General features: G+C 39.4%; 1 pseudogene; it reads right to left on the bottom strand.

Moving 5' to 3' along the window:
* Nucleotides 1-3,549: 3,549 nt before the first annotated feature.
* On the bottom strand, nt 3,550-7,737 carry LOC103251263 (annotated as a pseudogene).
* Between the last annotated feature and the right edge of the window lie 2,927 nt (nt 7,738-10,664).

Below are 10,664 nucleotides of genomic sequence, written 5' to 3'. Positions count from 1 at the left end.
CACAGACACAGGTCAATAAAATCGAGAGACAGTGTAGGTCATAAGGTCAACAACAGACGTGATCTAAACTAACAGTTACAATGATAAAATCATAAGTCAAAATAAGCGAAAGGGAGAAGTGCAGGAGGGAAAACAGATATACATACCAACTATCAGGTGAGAGAGAGACACAGGGCTGGGAAGAAGTGAAAAAAGACAGGTAAGAAAGAGTCCCTAAAGAATACTGATAGCTAAACAGAGACAGGCCAAAAAAATCCAGAAACAGTATAAGTCAGAAGGTAAACACCAAACGTAATCTAGACCAACAGTTTCAATGATAAAATCATAGGTCAAAATAAGCGATCACACTAGAGTCACTTCTGTGATCTCCGATTCCAGCCTCTCCCTTTTGTTTTTCGTTGCAGCATAGGGGTGGGGCTTTGTCTCCTGTTTCACACTGTTGCCTTAAAAGCTGAGGTAAAGTTTGTTGCTAGGTGGGCGGGGCAATGGAAGTCTGCCTGGAGAATGGCAAGGCAGTTTAAGCAGGTCTGTTTTTCTCCGCTTGTCTGTGTCCTCTGGGTTGGGGTCTCACGCTGTGTGCCTCAGCCAGGGTGGACCCGGAGTTCCAGAGCTCCAAAGTTCCAAAAGGCAGGCTGTAAATGACGAGAGTGGCACTGGGTCCCTACAGAGTATTCAGCCAGTAATGGAACTGGTGTCTCTCAAGTTCAAATAATTTAATGTGAAATTCAGAATCAAATTTACTATGTAATAGTGACCTACAGAGAAAAGGCTCAGTCTACCCATCTATGGCACCAAGGAGGACCCACACCGGGATTCACGGACATTCTTCAAAGAACATTCTCAACTTGAATAACCCCATTGTCATTATGTTCAAATCTAAACTTTCTACAAGGCTTTTTCACCTACCTAAAAACCTCATTCCTTTGAAAACAATATTGATGGAGAGATACAAACCCTTATTAATTCTAAATGTTAAAAAAGGAGAGGTGTCAAAAATAGCTTTTTAGGATCATGCTCTTCCTTTTTTTTCTTTTGAGTCAGTTTCACTTGGTTGTCCAGGCTGAAGTGCAGTGGCATGCTCACGACCACCACAGCCTCAACCTGCTGGGCTCAGATGATCCTTTTACCTCAGTCTTCCAAGTAGCTAGAACTACAGGCACAAACCAACATGGTAAATATATACTGGCTACTTTTTTTGATTTATTGTAGAGATGAGGTCTCGCCAAGTTTCCCAGACTGGTCTCAGACCAACAGGTTCAGGAAATCATCTCACCTCAGCCTCTCAAAATGCTGGGATGATAGGTGTGAGCCACCGAGGATCATGCTCTTAAAGATGTTAAATACAGTATGATAATTGAATTTTTAAGCTGCTGGTTAGCCATTATTTTAATTATATGCTTCAGTATTTAAACCAAAGAATAAAATATACAATTCTGGAAATCACTAAAGAATAACACTTGAGCATACTTGAAATGAAGATGGAAATTTTTTAAATGATGGAGAGAATAAGTATCTACAGAAAATAGTGCTAATTCACAGCTCAGGTCTATGATACATAGCTTCATAGAACCTTTTAAGGAACAATTGTTCTTATCATCTAATGTGGATTAACATCATATTACATTTTGGTGGAAAACTTTGATTTATTTTTGCAAGAATTATCAATGTCAATAGCAATAGCAGTGATTCTGAGTGTAACTTACATTTGTCTACTGTTACTAAACATCATTCAGGTCTTTGCAGCAGAGTTGAGAAGCATTTGGTCTTACAATTCCAGGTAAAATTTGGTAAGCTGGTAAATATATATCAGAGTAATGACCAGCAAAGGAATTAAGAAAGCACAAGCTTGCTACTGGTTAAGGAAGAACACAGGATAACGTGACATATCAGTACCACTTTTCTGTTTATCATAATTTTGGATGTCATCAAACTGTTGGTTCCTACCCATAAAGACATTTTCAAAGTTACTTTAATTTTGGTAAGAATTTAAATATTAATCAGCAAAACAGAAGGGTGAGAAATAGTTTCCCTTTTTGCTTGGCTCAACAAATGTTTATTTTTTTTAACTTTATTTCCTCAATTTTTTCTCTCCCACAAATATGCTCATTTGTAACTGAATCAAAATAGGTATTTTCTGACCTGTGGTGCCACCTAATGACATAAAACAAACTCTCACCAAGTTCATACTGCTTTGAAAAAAATAGCAGTCATTCAAATCCAGTATGTATTAAGCCTCATTATTGAAAGGACAGGTGTATACCAAACTTCAAAAATTCTAACAAGGTACAATTCTTACAAAACAAAACAAAACCTCACTATTATCCTATGTCTTTAGGTAATTAAGAACGAAGAAAAATAGTTTTTAAAATATTTACAATAAAAGGAAACCTGAAGGGGAAACAAATTTGCAGAAATATTAGAAAGATGAATCTACATCTACTGTCAAAAAATATCTTTTTTCCTAGTGAAAAAGGTTCTACAATGTTTAACTAGAGCAAATTAGACTAATGACACCATATGCCATAGTATAACATCTATTTAATAGCTTTGAGACATCTCAAGAAGGCAGTGAAGCACCTTGCTGGTTAGAAAAATAAAACTCAGGCAGTTAGTACAGAAAATATAAAACCATAAATGGAAATTACCTGAGTTGTTCTATAAGTAACACCATACAAACTCACTCCCAAATCTATCAAAGGCAATAGGTGTATGTTTACATATAATTCTTTGGAAGAAATGGAATTAAACAAAAACAGGCTTTCAACCTATTTTCACCGGAGGCTCATTAACACTCATTTTGTTTTTACCAAACACAAATTTAGGGCCCACATATAAACACAGACTTTTTCTAATAAGGAGGTTGTGAAAATAACAGTAAAGAGATAAATGAATTTTAAAAGCTAATGTCGGCTGTGTTTGGTGGCTCAGCCTGTAATCCCAGCACTTTGAGAGGCCGAGGCGAGTGGATTGCCTGAGCCTCGGGTTAGAGTCCAGTCCAGACAACTTGGCAAGACTTCATCTTTACAATACATAGAAAACTTGCCAGATGTGGTAGCACACACCTGTAGTTCCGGCTACTTGGAAGACTGAGGCAGAAGGATCACCAGAGCCCAGCAGGTCGACACTGGGGAGGCTGTGAGCATGCCACTGCACTCCAGCCTGGGCATCGGAGTGAGACTCCAACTCAAAAATAATAATAATAATAAAATAAATAAATAAAGGCTAATGTCTAAAAACCTACTTAATGCCAAATTTCTCCTGTACCCAATATAAAGAATATCACTGAGGGTAACAATCAAGAAAATTCTGGAAATATATATAATGTTTAGGCCACTGAATGAAGATAAGGGAATTTACAGATTGATTATTAATTTAACTCCTAGGCCAATCCTTTTTCTGTTTTTTTTTTTAAATGCAAAGCTCTCAAATCAGCTATTATATCATAAAGGACACAAACTGAAATAGTACCATTCTAACACCGGATCATAAAATCCAAAAATCACATTTTCTGAATGCTGCTATCAGCATACCACTAAGAATGTCTAGCTGCTATGTGATGATCTGATATGATCCATTCTCCCTAACTTTACCTTATGTTGTTGTCTGAGGTTTTGGTGGCCATTCTGGACCAACCAAGAAGTCCTGTGAGAGGACATATACCTCGCCTTTGATGTCTTCTTCCTACAGTCCAGGGGCCAGGACAAGCAGCACTTTCCCCACCGATCCTTGATTCCTCCACCATGATAGATACAAGGGCATTGACAAGAACAATGATGAGCATAGTTATGAACATATATAACATATATATGTTATATGGTACACATACTATCTGAAGAACCTGGTCAACACAGACAATTGAATACAGCATGATGAATAATATGGAAAAAAATAAGATAATCACAGATGAAACAAAAAATAATTCTTGTAGTAAGGTTGCCTGAGGGTCTTCCTTTTGAAAAGGCAATTGTCACTATGAGTTACTGAAAACTGGACATAAAGAACACAGTGATATTTTCAATTCTGCATATTACATTCACCAAATTTGGTTTCATTGTGTAAGTGTGAAGAATTCCAATACAAGCTTCTTGTATTACAAGCATCTGAATGTGGATACCACATTTTATACCAAGATTGACCCAAGAAACTCCCCAAATATTGAAATCCAATGCATATGACAATATTAGATAAAATGGAAAAAAGAAGTGCCACCGATATAAGACCTGGAGGTGGTCTTTGTGCCACAAGTTCCTTCCAGTCAGGATTTAAATTCATTGTAAATACCGTACCAAAATGACTGCCAGATCAATGAAGAGAAACAGGAAGTCTTCTAGGTTACTTAAGGTAGAATACAGGTGAATAATACTGAATTACTGAATAATATTGTACAATGATTTAACCACATGGAAGGAAGTTATTAAATTTAAACACACAGAAGGAAGTTATTAAAGCAACATGGCCTTCCCTGATAAGGTCTGGCACACAAGAAATATTAGAAGTTTTAGAGGTAAATGGAGATGCCACTGAACCTTAAGTTCTGACAAGAAAATCCCTCCAGTGCCCTCTTCAAAGCACCACAATCATTTGCGCCACCACCACACATCCCAACAAAGTAATCAACATTTTGTAATGCCTCTTCCAACTGGGTCTTCTGGTCAGGTGCCACACGAGCAAACACAGTGCCATGAAACGTCAACTTAGAAACAAGGTCTTGAAAATGCTTTAGTATGACTGAAAATGATTTTCCATTTATTGCAAAATGATAGCGAGTCACCTGAGGGTCCTCTAAGCCATCATGGACCAATTTAATGGGAAAAGCCTCTGAGTCAATTGCTGATGAGTTACTACAATGTGTTAGGGAATCTGCATAATGTCAATTTATCTTGGCAATTTTTCCATCCTTTGGAGGCAATGCTTCAGCAATAATAACTTTATCCCACAGTAGACTCATTCCACAATCTCTGGCCACAGAGACAGCCGTCAACATATTGTCACCTGTGATCATGACAGTGCAAATATTGGCTTTATGCAAATCTTCGCATACTGCAGGTGTTTCTTGCTTTAATTTGTTCTGCATTTCAATTAAACTCATAAAAACCATGTTGTTTACAGTGCCATCTCTGCTAATATTCTGTACTTTATGCCATGTCAATTTTGAATACAATTTTCTGTGTGCAAGAGCAATCACACCAAAACTCCGTTTAGAGAAGTCTTCCAAAACCTTTTTGAAACCAACAGGAACAGTTTCAGGTTTACAAAGACTGGCAATCACCTCCGGTACTCCTTTTATCCATCTTCTTATCTCCTATCACTCTGGCAAAGCAGAAGAAAATGGGAACTGGCAAATTATTACTCTCTTATATAGTTCAAATATCTCCATTTCTTCGTTTCCTGCAGGAGTTGACTCAGGAAGCAGTTTTTGGGAGGACGAACCACCATGGACATCATTCGATTATGAAGTGCTGTTTCTTCTTCAACTGCTTCTTGCAGAATCTATCCAAAGGTTTCAAACAGTTTCAAATCAAGTGGGTCACCAGGAAGTACTCCTTCAATTTTTGTAAATGAATGACAAGTAGCCATACATGCAACAAACTCTGATTTGGACAACATCTCATTGCAAATGTTTTCTTCTGGTAAAAGAAATTGTGTATTTTCCACTCGTTGAATCTCCCAAAGATCAAAACCATCTTCAGTAAGAGTTCCGGTTTTATCAAAGCAAACAAAATCCAGCTGCCCACAGATGTTTATCCCTTGGGGACTAATACAGAAAACACCAAATTTTTTCAGTCTTCTCTGAGCATACATAATACCAGCAATCATTGCAACAGGAAGTGCAGGTGGTACGGCAATTGTAACAAAATCAAGAGACTCAATAATTATTACCCCAACATAGACTTCATTTAAAATGCTATAGATAATAGTGTAGATAAACACAATACCTGCCACTGCCACAAGACACGGGGGATACAAGTGGGCATCTCTGTCAAGTTTAAAATCGGTTGATTTGGAATACAATATGGAATGAACAAACTGTCCTTTGGAAGTACTAAATCCTGTTCTAACTACTATGGCTCTGATATGTTCTCCGGTGTAGAAACAAGTCTCACGGCACAATGCAGGTACCATTAGTAAGTACTGCATCACACGGCATTATTGTCCCATTTAATGGGATGACCATGATATCCCCGGGGACAAGGTCAACAAGATCTCTTTTATTTCTTCATTACTCTACAAACTGAAACTCTCACAGTACTGTAAGCTGCCACCATATGATACAACACAATATACTGCTTTCTGATGGAATATAGTGAGCTTACAATTGACACTATAGACATAATCACAATAGCAAGAGCATTGTAATGGTATTCACCAGTGCTACAGCATTGCACTGAACTGCTGGAAAATGTAAAATAGGTTTAGAACCTCTTTTTTTTTTTGAGGTGGAGTCCCACTCTGTCACCCAGGTTGGAGTGAAGTGGCATACTCATGCCACCCCAGCGTCGACCTGCTGGGCTCCGGAGATCCTTCCACCTCAACCTTCCAAGGAGCTGGAACTACAGGTGCGCACTACCACACCCATCTAATTTCATATTTATTGTAGGTACAAGGTCTCTCACGTTGCCCAGGTTGGTCTCCAACCTGAGGTTTAGGCAATTCACTCACCTCCTCCTCTCAAAGTGCTGGGATTACATCCTAAGCCACCAAGCCCGGCCAAGAACCTCTTTAATTAGAAGCTTAAAAACAGAAGGTGCTTTCACCATAATTTCCTTTACTCCATAAAGCAATTTTTTTAAGAAACCAAAATTGTGAATGGTATCATTCCGGAAATATTTTACACTATGGTGGATGAAATAGCACAGAACTGAGTCTGTGAATATTTGCTCATCTCATGCGCATTCTCTTCAGTTGAATTCTCAATTAAATGAATGGTATGGCCATTTGCAACATTATGAGTGATAGATTTTTGATTTGAAAATGGATGACTTTCCAGAGAAAGAAAGCGAATTTTTGCACAAAACCACATTTTGAATTCATCAGTAGTCCTCCGCAGCACCACTTCACAGTCTCTAATTGCAGCTCGAATACAAGCTGCTTTCACCCGGCATTCAGGCATCCAATACAGAAGGAGGAGAGAAACCTGTCAGTGCAAATCACTCCTAAGGAAACGGTGGTATGCTTCCTGCGACTCAAATTATAACCGTAAATCTCCATTTCATCTTCTTGCCCCTGATTGATAGTCTCCCTCTCTTCTGTGTCCTATCTACAGTGGTTTAAAGGTCTTGTGCTTCAGAACAGTCGAAGATAACTCCTAAGTCCAAACACCAAGATCCAAGGATGTTTCGGTCAGACCTGGTACCCGCCATCCAGAGTACACCACTGCTCCTCCGAGCTCCCCATCACCGCCACCCATTCACCCTGCTCTCCCGTGCTGCTCACAGGCCGCTGCAGCGCTATCTCCCGGGCTGCCTCCCCGCTGGAGCAGCCAAGGGTCCACGGGAAGACGGGCCGCCGCTGTCGCCGACACCTCCTCGCCTCAGCCCAGGTCCTTCGCCCTTGGCAGCGCCCGCAGACCGGCACTAGAGCTCGAGGTGACTTTGCTGCGCACTGGCCAGCCGAGCCAGCCGGGCACAGGGGCTCCCCTGGCGGCAGCGTTCGGCGGAGCAAGGGGAGAACGAGGGAGGGCAGCGGGAGGCGGCGGGCGGGGAGGGGGACAGGCTGCTTTCTGAGACCCACTCCCATCACCCGCGATGTAGTGAGCCCCCCTCTCTTTTGCCTGTGGGCCAGCGAGGGAGCACGCCCTGCAGCTCGGGCTAGGCAGGTTTTCAAAAGAAAACTTTTTTATACCATGCAGATCAAGTCTATACAGGTGGATAGTTAACATTTTCTTTCACTGTGTTAATCACAAAGTAATTGCCTTTTTGTGTATTCTTTTTCTTTCTGTGTCTGAGTCATTGTCTCACTCCGTTTCCCAGGCTGAAGTGTAGTGGCAGGCGCTCACATGGACGTTGCAGCCTGGACTTGTTGGGATCAGGTGATGGATCCTTCCTCCTCAGCCTTAAAAGTTGCTAGAATCACAGGCATGCGCCACCATGCCCGGCTATTTATTTATTTATTTATTTATTATTTTTTTTTTGAGTTGGAGTCTCACTCTGTCGCCCAGACTGGAGTGCAGTGGCCGCTCCCGGCCACCGCAGCCTCGACCTGCTGGACTCCGGCGATCCTTCCGCCTCAGCCTTCCGAGTAGCCGGAATTACAGGCCTGTGTTACCACGCCCGGCTAGTTTATTATTATTATTATTATTTATTGTAGAGATGAGGCCTCACCAAGTTGCCAGGCTCGAACCTGCGGGCTCAGGCAATCCACTCACCTCAGCCTCCCAAGGTGCGGGATTACGGGGCTGAGCCACCGAGCCTGGTTCAATTTTTTTTTTTTAATTGTAGATAGCAGTTATCACTGAAGTCACCCAGGCAATTCTCTCACCTCTGTCTCCCAACATGCTGAAATTACAGGCATGAACCTTTGCACCCAGCATGTGAATTATTTCTACTGGAGTCAGCAACTCCATTTTAAAAAGTTGGCTAAAATTTTTAACAAAAATATTTTGACTGAAAATTCTATAGTTTTTGTGATGGGAACAAACAAAAATGTCTTAATAAATATCTAATATATATATTTTAAAAAACAAACAAAAGGAAAAGAAAGTGCTATGCAATTTCTGGTTAGAATTATGACATTAGACTCATGCAGTTAGATTTAAAAACATTAAGTGAGTTATGTGAATCACTTTCTTATAGTATTATAATTGCTCAAGATCAACTTTTGAGTGAGAACACATGGAGTTCAGCCTCTATGGAAAACAGTGTGGCGATTCCTAAAAGAACTAAAACTTGACCTTCCATGTGACCCAGCGATTCTCCTACTGGGAATCTACCCGGAGGAACACAAATCATTCTACCAAAAAGATATATGCCATTCTTTTAAAGATATTTGGAAAATCATGAAGGAATTGTACATAGAATTGAGGGGAATTGTGATTGGTGAGAAAGTTCGAGGAGACCATATTTAATGAAAAGATACCAGGAAGAGGGAATATGGCTTTTCTAAATAATAATAATTAAAAAGCGGGATATGTGAGTATAATCAATGTTTTTTCAGTACTCATTATATGCAGTGAACTGTGTTTAGGTATTTAACTTGGAGATCATTCACACAACTTACACAGAATAGTTGGCATTGGCTCTATTTTACATATGAAGAAACAGAAACTGTGATTTTTTTAAACATGAGAGTGGGGAATATTCATATAATAAGTGCCAAGTTCAAGATCTAAACGCAAGTCTTTTGTGACTTCAAATACTTCCTAAGATGTCATTTCCTAGAGCAGATAATTTTTCTCACCTTACACTGTAAGTCTCTCTAGCAGTATGGTTTTCATCCATTTTCTTAGAATAGGCCTCTTAGTCTGACAGAATCCTTCCCCTCTGCCTTTTCTATACAGCCAGTTGCATGTTCAACTGTGATGTAGAAGAAACAGTAGAGCCAAAGGATAGAGTTACAGACTAAAACTAGAAATGTGTGTTACTATGACTTCTATTTCAGAAGCTCAGTCACCATCATAGGTTCCTAAATTAAGTATAGCTTACTAGTCTATAGACTTCCCCAGTTTTCTCTACTTCTTTGCCACAATTAGACCTATAAATCTAAAAACTCTGATTATATTTGTGATGGAATTGTCTTATTGTACCTCTAGATTACCATATTTCTCTTTAGAAATGGATACTTTATATGGACTAAATTGGTTTTGAGGATATGAGAGTATGTGGCATACCAGTTTTAAAAATTCCCTAGTTCCCCTTCCTATATTTTGGTTCTACTTCAGCAATTTTCCGGTTAGTTCAGCCATTTTCTGGTTAGTAGTTCTTGTCTTCCTCATATATAGCAAGGTCAAAGTAATATTATTTTTTGGTTCTGTCTTGTTTTCAGAATCATAAAATTATAATGCCTGTCTGAGTGGGTATTTTGAGTAGATGATATTTAGCTATTGCTTATCTTCATGTAGCCTTAATAAACCATCCACCTCTAAGTTCAATGCCATATACATTCATCATTGCATTCCCTTTAATACTAGACAATTATCAAAAGCCATGTAGATAGATTTTCCCATATTTGTAAATGCTCCTCCTTGAGGATAGTAGTAGTATTTGCCACTTATACCCTACTGTGTTCAAGACATTTTAAAGACATTTTCTGTAATTCTCATGCAGCTCCGAAATGTAGACATTATTCCTATTTTATAGTGAGGGTACTGAGTCTTAATTTAAATGCCTTGAGGAGATTATGTCAGGATTTAAATCTCATGTCTGTCTGACTACAGACCTTTATCATGCTGCAATGAGGTTTTCTTCTTTGTGTTTTCATTTTTCTTCAATGGCAACGATCTGGTTATGGAATGATAGAGGCTTCTGAAGAGGGTCCAATGTGAAGCACTCCCCTTTCCCATCTCATTCTAAACCAACTGAGAAATAAAACAAAAAAGAGTAGCAAGTAGTTTGATACTTTATCAACGTTATTACTGAGAAAGGCTTAGGTGGAGAACTTAAGGCGAGAGTTCATTGGGTCTGCCAGCCAGTCTCCAAAATTAGGTAGACTTGCCCACTCAGTCTCAG

Source organism: Carlito syrichta, unplaced genomic scaffold (assembly GCF_000164805.1).
Source record: "Carlito syrichta isolate Samal-C Ts95f unplaced genomic scaffold, Tarsius_syrichta-2.0.1 Scaffold56803, whole genome shotgun sequence".
Lineage (NCBI taxonomy): Eukaryota > Metazoa > Chordata > Mammalia > Primates > Tarsiidae > Carlito > Carlito syrichta.
Note: the sequence above shows the minus strand (reverse complement) of the source record. Positions and strands in the feature narration are given on the sequence as shown.